Below are 15,299 nucleotides of genomic sequence, written 5' to 3'. Positions count from 1 at the left end.
AATGGATGGGATTCGCTTCGCATTTCCCGAGGAAAACATCCAATTATAATCTGTTTTAACAAAAAATGTAAAAAAATTAAACTTAAAATCAATAATGAGATTATAAAACCATTTAAAGCGAGTAATAAGGCTTACAAAGGCATTGATGACTATAAATGGACTTTTCTTGTCAATGGATGGGATTCGCTTCACGTTTCCCGAGGAATACATCCAATTATAATCTGTTTTAATAAAAAATATAAAAAAAATTAAACTTAAAATCAATAATGAGATTATAAAACCATTTAAAGCGAGTAATAAGGCTTACAAAGGCATTGGTGACTATAAATGGACTTTTCTTGTCAATGGGTGGGATTCGCTTCACGTTTCTTGAGCTAAACATCTAATTATAATCTGTTTTATCAAAAAATGTAAAAAAATTAAACTTAAAATCAATAATTAGATTATAAAACCATTTAAAGCGAGTAATAAGGCTTACAAAGGCATTGGTGACTATAAATGGACTTTTCTTGTCAATGGATGGGATTCGCTTAACGTTTCTTGAGCTAAACATCTAATTATAATCTGTTTTATCAAAAAATGTAAAAAAACTAAAATTAAAATCAATAATGAGATTATAAAACCATTTAAAGCGAGTAATAAGGCTTACAAAGGCATTGGTGACTATAAATGGACTTTTCTTGTAAATGGATGGGATTCGCTTCACGTTTCCCGAGGAAAACATCCAATTATAATCTGTTTTAACAAAAAATGTAAAAAAATTAAACTTAAAATCAATAATGAGATTATAAGACTATTTAAAGCGAGTAATAAGGCTTACTAAGGCATTGGTGACTGTAAATGGACTTTTCTTGTCAATGGATGGGATTCGCTTCACGTTTCTTGAGCTAAACATCTAATTATAATCTGTTTTAACAAAAAATGTAAAAAAATTAAACTTAAAATCAATAATGAGATTATAAAACCATTGAAAGCGAGTAATAAGGCTTACAAAGGCATTGGTGACTATAAATGGACTTTTCTCTTGAATGGATGGGATTCGCTTCACATTTCCCGAGGGAAACATCCAATTATAATCTGTTTTAACAAAAAATTCAAAAAAATTAAACTTAAAATCAATAATGAGATTATAAAACCATTTAAAGCGAGTAATAAGGCTTCCAAAGGCATTGCTGACTATAAATAGACTTTTCTTGTCAATGGATGGGATTCGCTTAACGTTTCTTGAGCTAAACATCTAATTATAATCTGTTTTAACAAAAAATGTAAAAAAATTAAACTTAAAATCAATAATGAGATTATAAAACAATTTAAAGCGAGTAATAAGGCTTACAAAGGCATTGGTGACTATAAATGGACTTTTCTTGTCAATGGATGGGATTCGCCTCACGTATCCCGAGGAAAACATCCAATTATAATCTGTTTTAGCAAAAAATGTAAAAAAATTAAACTTAAAATCAATAATGAGATTATAAAACCATTTAAAGCGAGTAATAAGGCTTACAAAGGCATTGGTGACTATAAAAGGACTTTTCTTGTCAATGGATTGGATTCGCTTAACGTTTCTTGAGCTAAACATCTAATTATAATCTGTTTTAACAAAAAATGTAAAACAATTAAACTTAAAATCAATAATGAGATTATAAAACCATTTAAAGCGAATAATAAGGCTTACAAAGGCATTGGTGACGATAAATGGACTTTTCTCTTGAATGGATGGGATTCGCTTCACATTTCCCGAGGGAAACATCCAATTATAATCGGTTTTAACAAAAAATTCAAAAAAATTAAACTTAAAATCAATAATGAGATTCTAAAACCATTTAAAGCGAGTAATAAGGCTTACAAAGGCATTGGTGACTATAAATGGACTTTTCTTGTCAATGGATGGGATTCGATTGACGTTTGTTGAGCTAAACATCTAATTATAATCTGTTTTAACAAAAAATGTAAAAAAATTAAACTTAAAATCAATAATGAGATTATAAGACCATTTAAAGCGAGTAATAAGGCTTACTAAGGCATTGGTGACTGTAAATGGACTTTTCTTGTCAATGGATGGGATTCGCTTCACGTTTTTCGAGGAAAACATCCAATTATAATCTGTTTTAACAAAAAATGTAAAAAAATTAAACTTAAAATCAATAATGAGATTATAAAACCATTTAAAGCGAGTAATAAGGCTTACAAAGGCATTGGTGACTATAAATGGACTTTTCTTGCCAATGGATGGGATTCGCTTCACGTTTCCCGAGAAAAACATCCAATTACAATCTATTTTAACAAAAAATATAAAAAAATTAAACTTAAAATCAATAATGAGATTATAAAACCATTTTAAGCGAGTAATAAGGCTTACAAAGGCATTGGTGACTATAAATGGACTTTTCTTGTCAATGGATGGGATTCGCTTAACGTTTCCTGAGCTAAACATCTAATTATAATCTGTTTTATCAAAAAATGTAAAAAAATGAAAATTAAAATCAATAATGAGATTATAAAACCATTTAAAGCGAGTAATAAGGCTTACAAAGGCATTGGTGACTATAAATGGACTTTTCTTGTCAATGGATGGGATTTGCTCCACGTTTCCCGAGGAAAACATCCAATTATAATCTGTTTTAACAAAAAATGTAAAAAAATTAAACTTAAAATCAATAATGAGATTATAAGACCATTTAAAGCGAGTAATAAGGCTTACTAAGGCATTGGTGACTGTAAATGGACTTTTCTTGTCAATGGATGGGATTCGCTTCACGTTTCCCGAGGAAAACATCTAATTATAATCTGTTTTAACAAAAAATGTAAAAAAATTAAACTTAAAATCAATAATGAGATTATAAAACCATTGAAAGCGAGTAATAAGGCTTACAAAGGCATTGGTGACTATAAATGGACTTTTCTTGTCAATGGATGGGATTCGATTGACGTTTGTTGAGCTAAACATCTAATTATAATTTGTTTTAACAAAAAATGTAAAAAAATTAAACTTAAAATCAATAATGAGATTATAAGACCATTTAAAGCGAGTAATAAGGCTCACAAAGGCATTGGTGACTATAAATGGACTTTATTTGTCAATGGATGGGATTCGCTTAACGTTTGTTGAGCTAAACATCTAATTATAATCTGTTTTAACAAAAAATATAAAAAAATTAAACTTAAAATCAATAATGAGCTTATAAAACCATTTAAAGCGAGGAATAAGGCTTACAAAGGCATTGGTGACTATAAATGGACTTTTCTTTTCAATGGATGGGATTCGCTTCACGTTTCTTGAGCTAAACATCTAATTATAATCTGTTTCAACAAAAAATGTAAAAAAATTAAACTTAAAATCAATAATGAGATTATAAGACCATTTAAAGCGAGTAATAAGGCTTACTAAGGCATTGGTGACTGTAAATGGACTTTTCTTGTCAATGGATGGGATTCGCTTCACGTTTTCTGAGGAAAACATCCAATTATAATCTGTTTTAACAAAAAATGTAAAAAAATTAAACTTAAAATCAATAATGAGATTATAAAACCATTTAAAGCGAGTAATAAGGCTTACAAAGCCATTGGTGACTATAAATGGACTTTTCTTGCCAATGGATGGGATTCGCTTCACGTTTCCCGAGAAAAACATCCAATTACAATCTATTTTAACAAAAAATATAAAAAAATTAAACTTAAAATCAATAATGAGATTATAAAACCATTTTAAGCGAGTAATAAGGCTTACAAAGGCATTGGTGACTATAAATGGACTTTTCTTGTCAATGGATGGGATTCGCTTAACGTTTCCTGAGCTAAACATCTAATTATAATCTGTTTTATCAAAAAATGTAAAAAAATGAAAATTAAAATCAATAATGAGATTATAAAACCATTTAAAGCGAGTAATAAGGCTTACAAAGGCATTGGTGACTATAAATGGACTTTTCTTGTCAATGGATGGGATTTGCTCCACGTTTCCCGAGGAAAACATCCAATTATAATCTGTTTTAACAAAAAATGTAAAAAAATTAAACTTAAAATCAATAATGAGATTATAAGACCATTTAAAGCGAGTAATAAGGCTTACTAAGGCATTGGTGACTGTAAATGGACTTTTCTTGTCAATGGATGGGATTCGCTTCACGTTTCCCGAGGAAAACATCTAATTATAATCTGTTTTAACAAAAAATGTATAAAAATTAAACTTAAAATCAATAATGAGATTATAAAACCATTGAAAGCGAGTAATAAGGCTTACAAAGGCATTGGTGACTATAAATGGACTTTTCTTGTCAATGGATGGGATTCGATTGACGTTTGTTGAGCTAAACATCTAATTATAATTTGTTTTAACAAAAAATGTAAAAAAATTAAACTTAAAATCAATAATGAGATTATAAAACCATTTAAAGCGAGGAATAAGGCTTACAAAGGCATTGGTGACTATAAATGGACTTTTCTTTTCAATGGATGGGATTCGCTTCACGTTTCTTGAGCTAAACATCTAATTATAATCTGTTTCAACAAAAAATGTAAAAAAATTAAACTTAAAATCAATAATGAGATTATAAGACCATTTAAAGCGAGGAATAAGGCTTACAAAGGCATTGGTGACTGTAAATGGACTTTTCTTGTCAATGGATGGGATTCGCTTAACGTTTCCTGAGCTAAACATCTAATTATAATCTGTTTTATCAAAAAATGTAAAAAAATGAAAATTAAAATCAATAATGAGATTATAAAACCATTTAAAGCGAGTAATAAGGCTTACAAAGGCATTGGTGACTATAAATGGACTTTTCTTGTCAATGGATGGGATTTGCTCCACGTTTCCCGAGGAAAACATCCAATTATAATCTGTTTTAACAAAAAATGTAAAAAAATTAAACTTAAAATCAATAATGAGATTATAAGACCATTTAAAGCGAGTAATAAGGCTTACTAAGGCATTGGTGACTGTAAATGGACTTTTCTTGTCAATGGATGGGATTCGCTTCACGTTTCCCGAGGAAAACATCTAATTATAATCTGTTTTAACAAAAAATGTAAAAAAATTAAACTTAAAATCAATAATGAGATTATAAAACCATTGAAAGCGAGTAATAAGGCTTACAAAGGCATTGGTGACTATAAATGGACTTTTCTTGTCAATGGATGGGATTCGATTGACGTTTGTTGAGCTAAACATCTAATTATAATTTGTTTTAACAAAAAATGTAAAAAAATTAAACTTAAAATCAATAATGAGATTATAAGACCATTTAAAGCGAGTAATAAGGCTCACAAAGGCATTGGTGACTATAAATGGACTTTATTTGTCAATGGATGGGATTCGCTTAACGTTTGTTGAGCTAAACATCTAATTATAATCTGTTTTAACAAAAAATATAAAAAAATTAAACTTAAAATCAATAATGAGCTTATAAAACCATTTAAAGCGAGGAATAAGGCTTACAAAGGCATTGGTGACTATAAATGGACTTTTCTTTTCAATGGATGGGATTCGCTTCACGTTTCTTGAGCTAAACATCTAATTATAATCTGTTTCAACAAAAAATGTAAAAAAATTAAACTTAAAATCAATAATGAGATTATAAGACCATTTAAAGCGAGTAATAAGGCTTACTAAGGCATTGGTGACTGTAAATGGACTTTTCTTGTCAATGGATGGGATTCGCTTCACGTTTTCTGAGGAAAACATCCAATTATAATCTGTTTTAACAAAAAATGTAAAAAAATTAAACTTAAAATCAATAATGAGATTATAAAACCATTTAAAGCGAGTAATAAGGCTTACAAAGCCATTGGTGACTATAAATGGACTTTTCTTGCCAATGGATGGGATTCGCTTCACGTTTCCCGAGAAAAACATCCAATTACAATCTATTTTAACAAAAAATATAAAAAAATTAAACTTAAAATCAATAATGAGATTATAAAACCATTTTAAGCGAGTAATAAGGCTTACAAAGGCATTGGTGACTATAAATGGACTTTTCTTGTCAATGGATGGGATTCGCTTAACGTTTCCTGAGCTAAACATCTAATTATAATCTGTTTTATCAAAAAATGTAAAAAAATGAAAATTAAAATCAATAATGAGATTATAAAACCATTTAAAGCGAGTAATAAGGCTTACAAAGGCATTGGTGACTATAAATGGACTTTTCTTGTCAATGGATGGGATTTGCTCCACGTTTCCCGAGGAAAACATCCAATTATAATCTGTTTTAACAAAAAATGTAAAAAAATTAAACTTAAAATCAATAATGAGATTATAAGACCATTTAAAGCGAGTAATAAGGCTTACTAAGGCATTGGTGACTGTAAATGGACTTTTCTTGTCAATGGATGGGATTCGCTTCACGTTTCCCGAGGAAAACATCTAATTATAATCTGTTTTAACAAAAAATGTAAAAAAATTAAACTTAAAATCAATAATGAGATTATAAAACCATTTAAAGCGAGGAATAAGGCTTACAAAGGCATTGGTGACTATAAATGGACTTTTCTTTTCAATGGATGGGATTCGCTTCACGTTTCTTGAGCTAAACATCTAATTATAATCTGTTTCAACAAAAAATGTAAAAAAATTAAACTTAAAATCAATAATGAGATTATAAGACCATTTAAAGCGAGTAATAAGGCTTACTAAGGCATTGGTGACTGTAAATGGACTTTTCTTGTCAATGGATGGGATTCGCTTCACGTTTTCCGAGGAAAACATCCAATTATAATCTGTTTTAACAAAAAATGTAAAAAAATTAAACTTAAAATCAATAATGAGATTATAAAACCATTTAAAGCGAGTAATAAGGCTTACAAAGGCATTGGTGACTATAAATGGACTTTTCTTGCCAATGGATGGGATTCGCTTCACGTTTCCCGAGAAAAACATCCAATTACAATCTATTTTAACAAAAAATATAAAAAAATTAAACTTAAAATCAATAATGAGATCATAAAACCATTTTAAGCGAGTAATAAGGCTTACAAAGGCATTGGTGACTATAAATGGACTTTTCTTGTCAATGGATGGGATTCGCTTAACGTTTCCTGAGCTAAACATCTAATTATAATCGGTTTTATCAAAAAATGTAAAAAAATGAAAATTAAAATCAATAATGAGATTATAAAACCATTTAAAGCGAGTAATAAGGCTTACAAAGGCATTGGTGACTATAAATGGACTTTTCTTGTCAATGGATGGGATTTGCTCCACGTTTCCCGAGGAAAACATCCAATTATAATCTGTTTGAACAAAAAATGTAAAAAAATTAAACTTAAAATCAATAATGAGATTATAAGACCATTTAAAGCGAGTAATAAAGCTTACTAAGGCATTGGTGACTGTAAATGGACTTTTCTTGTCAATGGATGGGATTCGCTTCACGTTTCCCGAGGAAAACATCTAATTATAATCTGTTTTAACAAAAAATGTAAAAAAATTAAACTTAAAATCAATAATGAGATTATAAAACCATTGAAAGCGAGTAATAAGGCTTACAAAGGCATTGGTGACTATAAATGGACTTTTCTTGTCAATGGATGGGATTCGATTGACGTTTGTTGAGCTAAACATCTAATTATAATCTGTTTTAACAAAAAATGTAAAAAAATTAAACTTAAAATCAATAATGAGATTATAAGACCATTTAAAGCGAGTAATAAGGCTCACAAAGGCATTGGTGACTATAAATGGACTTTATTTGTCAATGGATGGGATTCGCTTAACGTTTGTTGAGCTAAACATCTAATTATAATCTGTTTTAACAAAAAATATAAAAAAATTAAACTTAAAATCAATAATGAGCTTATAAAACCATTTAAAGCGAGGAATAAGGTTTACAAAGGCATTGGTGACTATAAATGGACTTTTCTTTTCAATGGATGGGATTCGCTTCACGTTTCTTGAGCTAAACATCTAATTATAATCTGTTTCAACAAAAAATGTAAAAAAATTAAACTTAAAATCAATAATGAGATTATAAGACCATTTAAAGCGAGTAATAAGGCTTACTAAGACATTGGTGACTGTAAATGGACTTTTCTTGTCAATGGATGGGATTCGCTTCACGTTTGTTGAGCTAAACATCTAATTATAATCTGTTTTAACAAAAAATATAAAAAATTAAACCTAAAATCAATAATGAGATTATAAAACCATTTAAAGCGAGGAATAAGGCTTACAAAGGCATTGATGACTATAAATGGACTTTTCTTGTCAATGGATGGGATTCGCTTCACGTTTCCCGAGGAAAACATCCAAATATAATCTATTTTAACAAAAAATGTGAAACAATTAAACTTAAAATCAATAATGAGCTTATAAGACCATTTAAAGCGAGTAATAAGGCTTACAAAGGCATTGGTCACTATAAATGGACTTTCCTTGTCAATGGATGGGATTCGCTTCATGTTTTCCGAGAAAAATATCCAATTATAATCTGTTTTAACAAAAAATGTAAAAAAATTAAACTTAAAATCAATAATGAGATTATAAAACCATTTAAAGCGAGTAACAAGGTTTCCAAAGGCATTGGTGACTATAAATAGACTTTTCTTGTCAATGGATGGGATTCGCTTAACGTTTCTTGAGCTAAACATCTAATTATAATCTGTTTTAACAAAAAATATAAAAAAATTAAACTTAAAATCAATAATGAGCTTATAAAACCATTTAAAGCGAGGAATAAGGCTTACAAAGGCATTGGTGACTATAAATGGACTTTTCTTTTCAATGGATGGGATTCGCTTCATGTTTCTTGAGCTAAACATCTAATTATAATCTGTTTCAACAAAAAATGTAAAAAAATTAAACTTAAAATCAATAATGAGATTATAAGACCATTTAAAGCGAGTAATAAGGCTTACTAAGGCATTGGTGACTGTAAATGGACTTTTCTTGTCAATGGATGGGATTCGCTTCACGTTTTCCGAGGAAAACATCCAATTATAATCTGTTTTAACAAAAAATGTAAAAAAATTAAACTTAAAATCAATAATGAGATTATAAAACCATTTAAAGCGAGTAATAAGGCTTACAAAGGCATTGGTGACTATAAATGGACTTTTCTTGCCAATGGATGGGATTCGCTTCACGTTTCCCGAGAAAAACATCCAATTACAATCTATTTTAACAAAAAATATAAAAAAATTAAACTTAAAATCAATAATGAGATTATAAAACCATTTTAAGCGAGTAATAAGGCTTACAAAGGCATTGGTGACTATAAATGGACTTTTCTTGTCAATGGATGGGATTCGCTTAACGTTTCCTGAGCTAAACATCTAATTATAATCTGTTTTATCAAAAAATGTAAAAAAATGAAAATTAAAATCAATAATGAGATTATAAAACCATTTAAAGCGAGTAATAAGGCTTACAAAGGCATTGGTGACTATAAATGGACTTTTCTTGTCAATGGATGGGATTTGCTTCACGTTTCCCGAGGAAAATATCCAATTATAATCTGTTTTAACAAAAAATGTAAAAAAATTAAACTTAAAATCAATAATGAGATTATAAGACCATTTAAAGCGAGTAATAAGGCTTACTAAGGCATTGGTGACTGTAAATGGACTTTTCTTGTCAATGGATGGGATTCGCTTCACGTTTCCCGAGGAAAACATCTAATTATAATCTGTTTTAACAAAAAATGTAAAAAAATTAAACTTAAAATCAATAATGAGATTATAAAACCATTGAAAGCGAGTAATAAGGCTTACAAAGGCATTGGTGACTATAAATGGACTTTTCTCTTGAATGGATGGGATTCGCTTCACATTTCCCGAGGGAAACATCCAATTATAATCTGTTTTAACAAAAAATTCAAAAAAATTAAACTTAAAATCAATAATGAGATTATAAAACCATTGAAAGCGAGTAATAAGGCTTCCAAAGGCATTGCTGACTATAAATAGACTTTTCTTGTCAATGGATGGGATTCGCTTAACGTTTCTTGAGCTAAACATCTAATTAGAATCTGTTTTAACAAAAAATGTAAAAAAATTAAACTTAAAACCAATAATGAGATTATAAAACCATTTAAAGCGAGTAATAAGGCTTACAAAGGCATTGGTGACTATAAATGGACTTTTCTTGTCAATGGATGGGATTCGCCTCACGTTTCCCGAGGAAAACATCCAATTATAATCTGTTTTAACAAAAAATGTAAAAAAATTAAACTTAAAATCAGTAATGAGATTATAAAAACATTTAAAGCGAGTAATAAGGCTTACAAAGGCATTGGTGACTATAATAGGACTTTTCTTGTCAATGGATTGGATTCGCTTAACGTTTCTTGACCTAAACATCTAATTATAATCTGTTTTAACAAAAAATGTAAAAAAATTAAACTTAAAATCAATAATGAGATTATAAAACCATTTAAAGCGAGTAATAAGGCTTACAAAGGCATTGGTGACTATAAATGGACTTTTCTTGTCAATGGGTGGGATTCGCTTCACGTTTCTTGAGCTAAACATCTAATTATAATCTGTTTTATCAAAAAATGTAAAAAAAATAAACTTAAAATCAATAATGAGATTATAAAACCATTGAAAGCGAGTAATAAGGCTTACAGAGGCAATGGTGACTATAAATGGACTTTTCTTGTCAATGGATGGGATTCGCTTCACGTTTGCCGAGAAAAACATCCAATTATAATCTCTTTTAACAAAAAATGTAAAAAAATTAAATTTAAAATCAATAATGAGATTATAAAACCATTTAAAGCGAGTAATAAGGCTTACAAACGCATTGGTGACTATAAATGGACTTTTCTTGTCAATGGATGGGATTCGCTTCACGTTTCCTGAGGAAAACATCCAATTATAATCTGTTTTAACAAAAAATGTAAAAAAATTAAACTTAAAATCAATAATGAGATTATAAGACTATTTAAAGCGAGTAATAAGGCTTACTAAGGCATTGGTGACTGTAAATGGACTTTTCTTGTCAATGGATTGGATTCACTTAACGTTTCTTGACCTAAACATCTAATTATAATCTGTTTTAACAAAAAATGTAAAAAAATTAAAATTAAAATCAATAATGAGATTATAAAACCATTGAAAGCGAGTAATAAGGCTTACAAAGGCATTGGTGACTATAAATGGACTTTTCTTGTCAATGGATGGGATTCGCTTCACGTTTCCCGAGGAAAACATACAATTATAATCTGTTTTAACAAAAAATGTAAAAAAATTACACTTAAAATCAATAATGAGATTATAAAACCATTGAAAGCGAGTAATAAGGCTTACAAAGGCATTGGTGACTATAAATGGACTTTTCTTGTCAATGGATGGGATTCGCTTCACGTTTCCCGAGAAAAACATCCAATTATAATCTATTTTAACAAAAAATGTAAAAAAATTAAACTTAAAATCAATAATGAGATTATAAAACCATTTAAAGCGAGTAATAAGGCTTCCAAAGGCATTGGTGACTGTAAATGGACTTTTCTTGTCAATGGATGGGATTCGCTTAACGTACCTTGAGCTAAACATCTAATTATAATCTGTTTTAACAAAAAATGTAAAAAAATTAAACTTAAAATCAATAATGAGATTATAAAACCATTTAAAGCGAGTAATAAGGCTTACAAAGGCATTGGTGACTATAAAAGGACTTTTCTTTTCAATGGATGGGATTCGCTTCACGTTTCTTGAGCTAAACATCCAATTATAATCTGTTTCAACAAAAAATGTAAAAAAATTAAACTTAAAATCAATAATGAGATTATAAGACCATTTAAAGCGAGTAATAAGGCTTACAAAGGCATTGGTGACTGTAAATGGACTTTTCTTGTCAATGGATGGGATTCGCTTCACGTTTCCCGAGGAATACATCCAATTATAATCTGTTTTAATAAAAAATGTAAAAAAATTAAACTTAAAATCAATAATCAGATTATAAAACCATTTAAAGCGAGTAATAAGGCTTACAAAGGCATTGGTGACTATAAATGGACTTTTCTTGTCAATGGGTGGGATTCGCTTCACGTTTCTTGAGCTAAACATCTAATTATAATCTGTTTTATCAAAAAATGTAAAACAATTAAACTTAAAATCAATAATGAGATTATAAAACCATTTAAAGCGAGTAATAAGGCTTACAAAGGCATTGGTGACTATTAATGGATTTTTCTTGTCAATGGATGGGATTCGCTTCACGTTTCCCGAGAAAAACATCCAATTACAATCTATTTTAACAAAAAATGTAAAAAAATTAAACTTAATATCAATAATGAGATTATGAAACCATTTAAAGCGAGTAATAAGGCTTACAAAGGCATTGGTGACTATAAATGGACTTTTCTTGCCAATGGATGGGATTCGCTTCACGTTTCCCGAGAAAAACATCCAATTATAATCTATTTTAACAAAAAATGTAAAAAAATTAAACTTAAAATCAATAATGAGATTATAAAACCATTTTAAGCGAGTAATAAGGCTTACAAAGGCATTGGTGACTATAAATGGACTTTTCTTGTCAATGGATGGGAGTCGCTTAACGTTTCCTGAGCTAAACATCTAATTATAATCTGTTTTATCAAAAAATGTAAAAAAATGAAAATTAAAATCAATAATGAGATTATAAAACCATTTAAAGCGAGTAATAAGGCTTACAAAGGCATTGGTGACTATTAATGGATTTTTCTTGTCAATGGATGGGATTCGCTTCACGTTTCCCGAGAAAAACATCCAATTACAATCTATTTTAACAAAAAATGTAAAAAAATTAAACTTAAAATCAATAATAAGATTATAAAACCATTTAAAGCGAGTAATAAGGCTTACAAAGGCATTGGTGACTATAAATGGACTTTTCTTGCCAATGGATGGGATTCGCTTCACGTTTCCCGAGAAAAATATCCAATTATAATCTATTTTAAAAAAAAATGTAAAAAAATTAAACTTAAAACCAATAATGAGATTATAAAACCATTTTAAGCGAGTAATAAGGCTTACAAAGGCATTGGTGACTATAAATGGACTTTTCTTGTCAATGGATGGGAGTCGCTCAACGTTTCCTGAGCTAAACATCTAATTATAATCTGTTTTATCAAAAAATGTAAAAAAATTAAACTTAAAATCAATAATGAGATTATAAGACCATTTAAAGCGAGTAATAAGGCTTACTAAGGCATTGGTGACTGTAAATGGACTTTTCTTGTCAATGGATGGGATTCGCTTCACGTTTCCCGAGGAAAACATCTAATTATAATCTGTTTTAACAAAAAATGTAAAAAAATTAAACTTAAAATCAATAATGAGATTATAAAACCATTGAAAGCGAGTAATAAGGCTTACAAAGGCATTGGTGACTATAAATGGACTTTTCTCTTGAATGGATGGGATTCGCTTCACATTTCCCGAGGGAAACATCCAATTATAATCTGTTTTAACAAAAAATTCAAAAAAATTAAACTTAAAATCAATAATGAGATTATAAAACCATTGAAAGCGAGTAATAAGGCTTACAAAGGCATTGGTGACTATAAATGGACTTTTCTCTTGAATGGATGGGATTCGCTTCACATTTCCCGAGGGAAACATCCAATTATAATCTGTTTTAACAAAAAATTCAAAAAAATTAAACTTAAAATCAATAATGAGATTATAAAACCATTGAAAGCGAGTAATAAGGCTTCCAAAGGTATTGCTGACTATAAATAGACTTTTCTTGTCAATGGATGGGATTCGCTTAACGTTTCTTGAGCTAAACATCTAATTAGAATATGTTTTAACAAAAAATGTAAAAAAATTAAACTTAAAACCAATAATGAGATTATAAAACCATTTAAAGCGAGTAATAAGGCTTACAAAGGCATTGGTGACTATAAATGGACTTTTCTTGTCAATGGATGGGATTCGCCTCACGTTTCCCGAGGAAAACATCCAATTATAATCTGTTTTAACAAAAAATGTAAAAAAATTAAACTTAAAATCAATAATGAGATTATAAAACCATTTAAAGCGAGTAATAAGGCTTACAAAGGCATTGGTGACTATAATAGGACTTTTCTTGTCAATGGATTGGATTCGCTTAACGTTTCTTGACCTAAACATCTAATTATAATCTGTTTTAACAAAAAATGTAAAAAAATTAAACTTAAAATCAATAATGAGATTATAAAACCATTTAAAGCGAGTAATAAGGCTTACAAACGCATTGGTGACTATAAATGGACTTTTCTTGTCAATGGATGGGATTCGCTTCACGTTTCCTGAGGAAAACATCCAATTATAATCTGTTTTAACAAAAAATGTAAAAAAATTAAACTTAAAATCAATAATGAGATTATAAAACCATTGAAAGCGAGTAATAAGGCTTACAAAGGCATTGGTGACTATAAATGGACTTTTCTTGTCAATGGATGGGATTCGCTTCACGTTTCCCGAGGAAAACATACAATTATAATCTGTTTTAACAAAAAATGTAAAAAAATTACACTTAAAATCAATAATGAGATTATAAAACCATTGAAAGCGAGTAATAAGGCTTACAAAGGCATTGGTGACTATAAATGGACTTTTCTTGTCAATGGATGGGATTCGCTTCACGTTTCCCGAGAAAAACATCCAATTATAATCTATTTTAACAAAAAATGTAAAAAAATTAAACTTAAAATCAATAATGAGATTATAAAACCATTTAAAGCGAGTAATAAGCCTTCCAAAGGCATTGGTGACTGTAAATGGACTTTTCTTGTCAATGGATGGGATTCGCTTAACGTACCTTGAGCTAAACATCTAATTATAATCTGTTTTAACAAAAAATGTAAAAAAATTAAACTTAAAATCAATAATGAGATTATAAAACCATTTAAAGCGAGTAATAAGGCTTACAAAGGCATTGGTGACTATAAATGGACTTTTCTTTTCAATGGATGGGATTCGCTTCACGTTTCTTGAGCTAAACATCCAATTATAATCTGTTTCAACAAAAAATGTAAAAAAATTAAACTTAAAATCAATAATGAGATTATAAGACCATTTAAAGCGAGTAATAAGGCTTACAAAGGCATTGGTGACTGTAAATGGACTTTTCTTGTCAATGGATGGGATTCGCTTCACGTTTCCCGAGGAATACATCCAATTATAATCTGTTTTAATAAAAAATGTAAAAAAATTAAACTTAAAATCAATAATCAGATTATAAAACCATTTAAAGCGAGTAATAAGGCTTACAAAGGCATTGGTGACTATAAATGGACTTTTCTTGTCAATGGGTGGGATTCGCTTCACGTTTCTTGAGCTAAACATCTAATTATAATCTGTTTTATCAAAAAATGTAAAACAATTAA

Source organism: Theobroma cacao, chromosome 10 (assembly GCF_053813885.1).
Source record: "Theobroma cacao isolate CCN51 chromosome 10, ASM5381388v1, whole genome shotgun sequence".
Classification (NCBI taxonomy): Eukaryota; Viridiplantae; Streptophyta; class Magnoliopsida; order Malvales; family Malvaceae; genus Theobroma; species Theobroma cacao.
The sequence above is the reverse complement of the archived record's forward strand: the minus strand, read 5'-3'. Positions refer to the sequence as shown.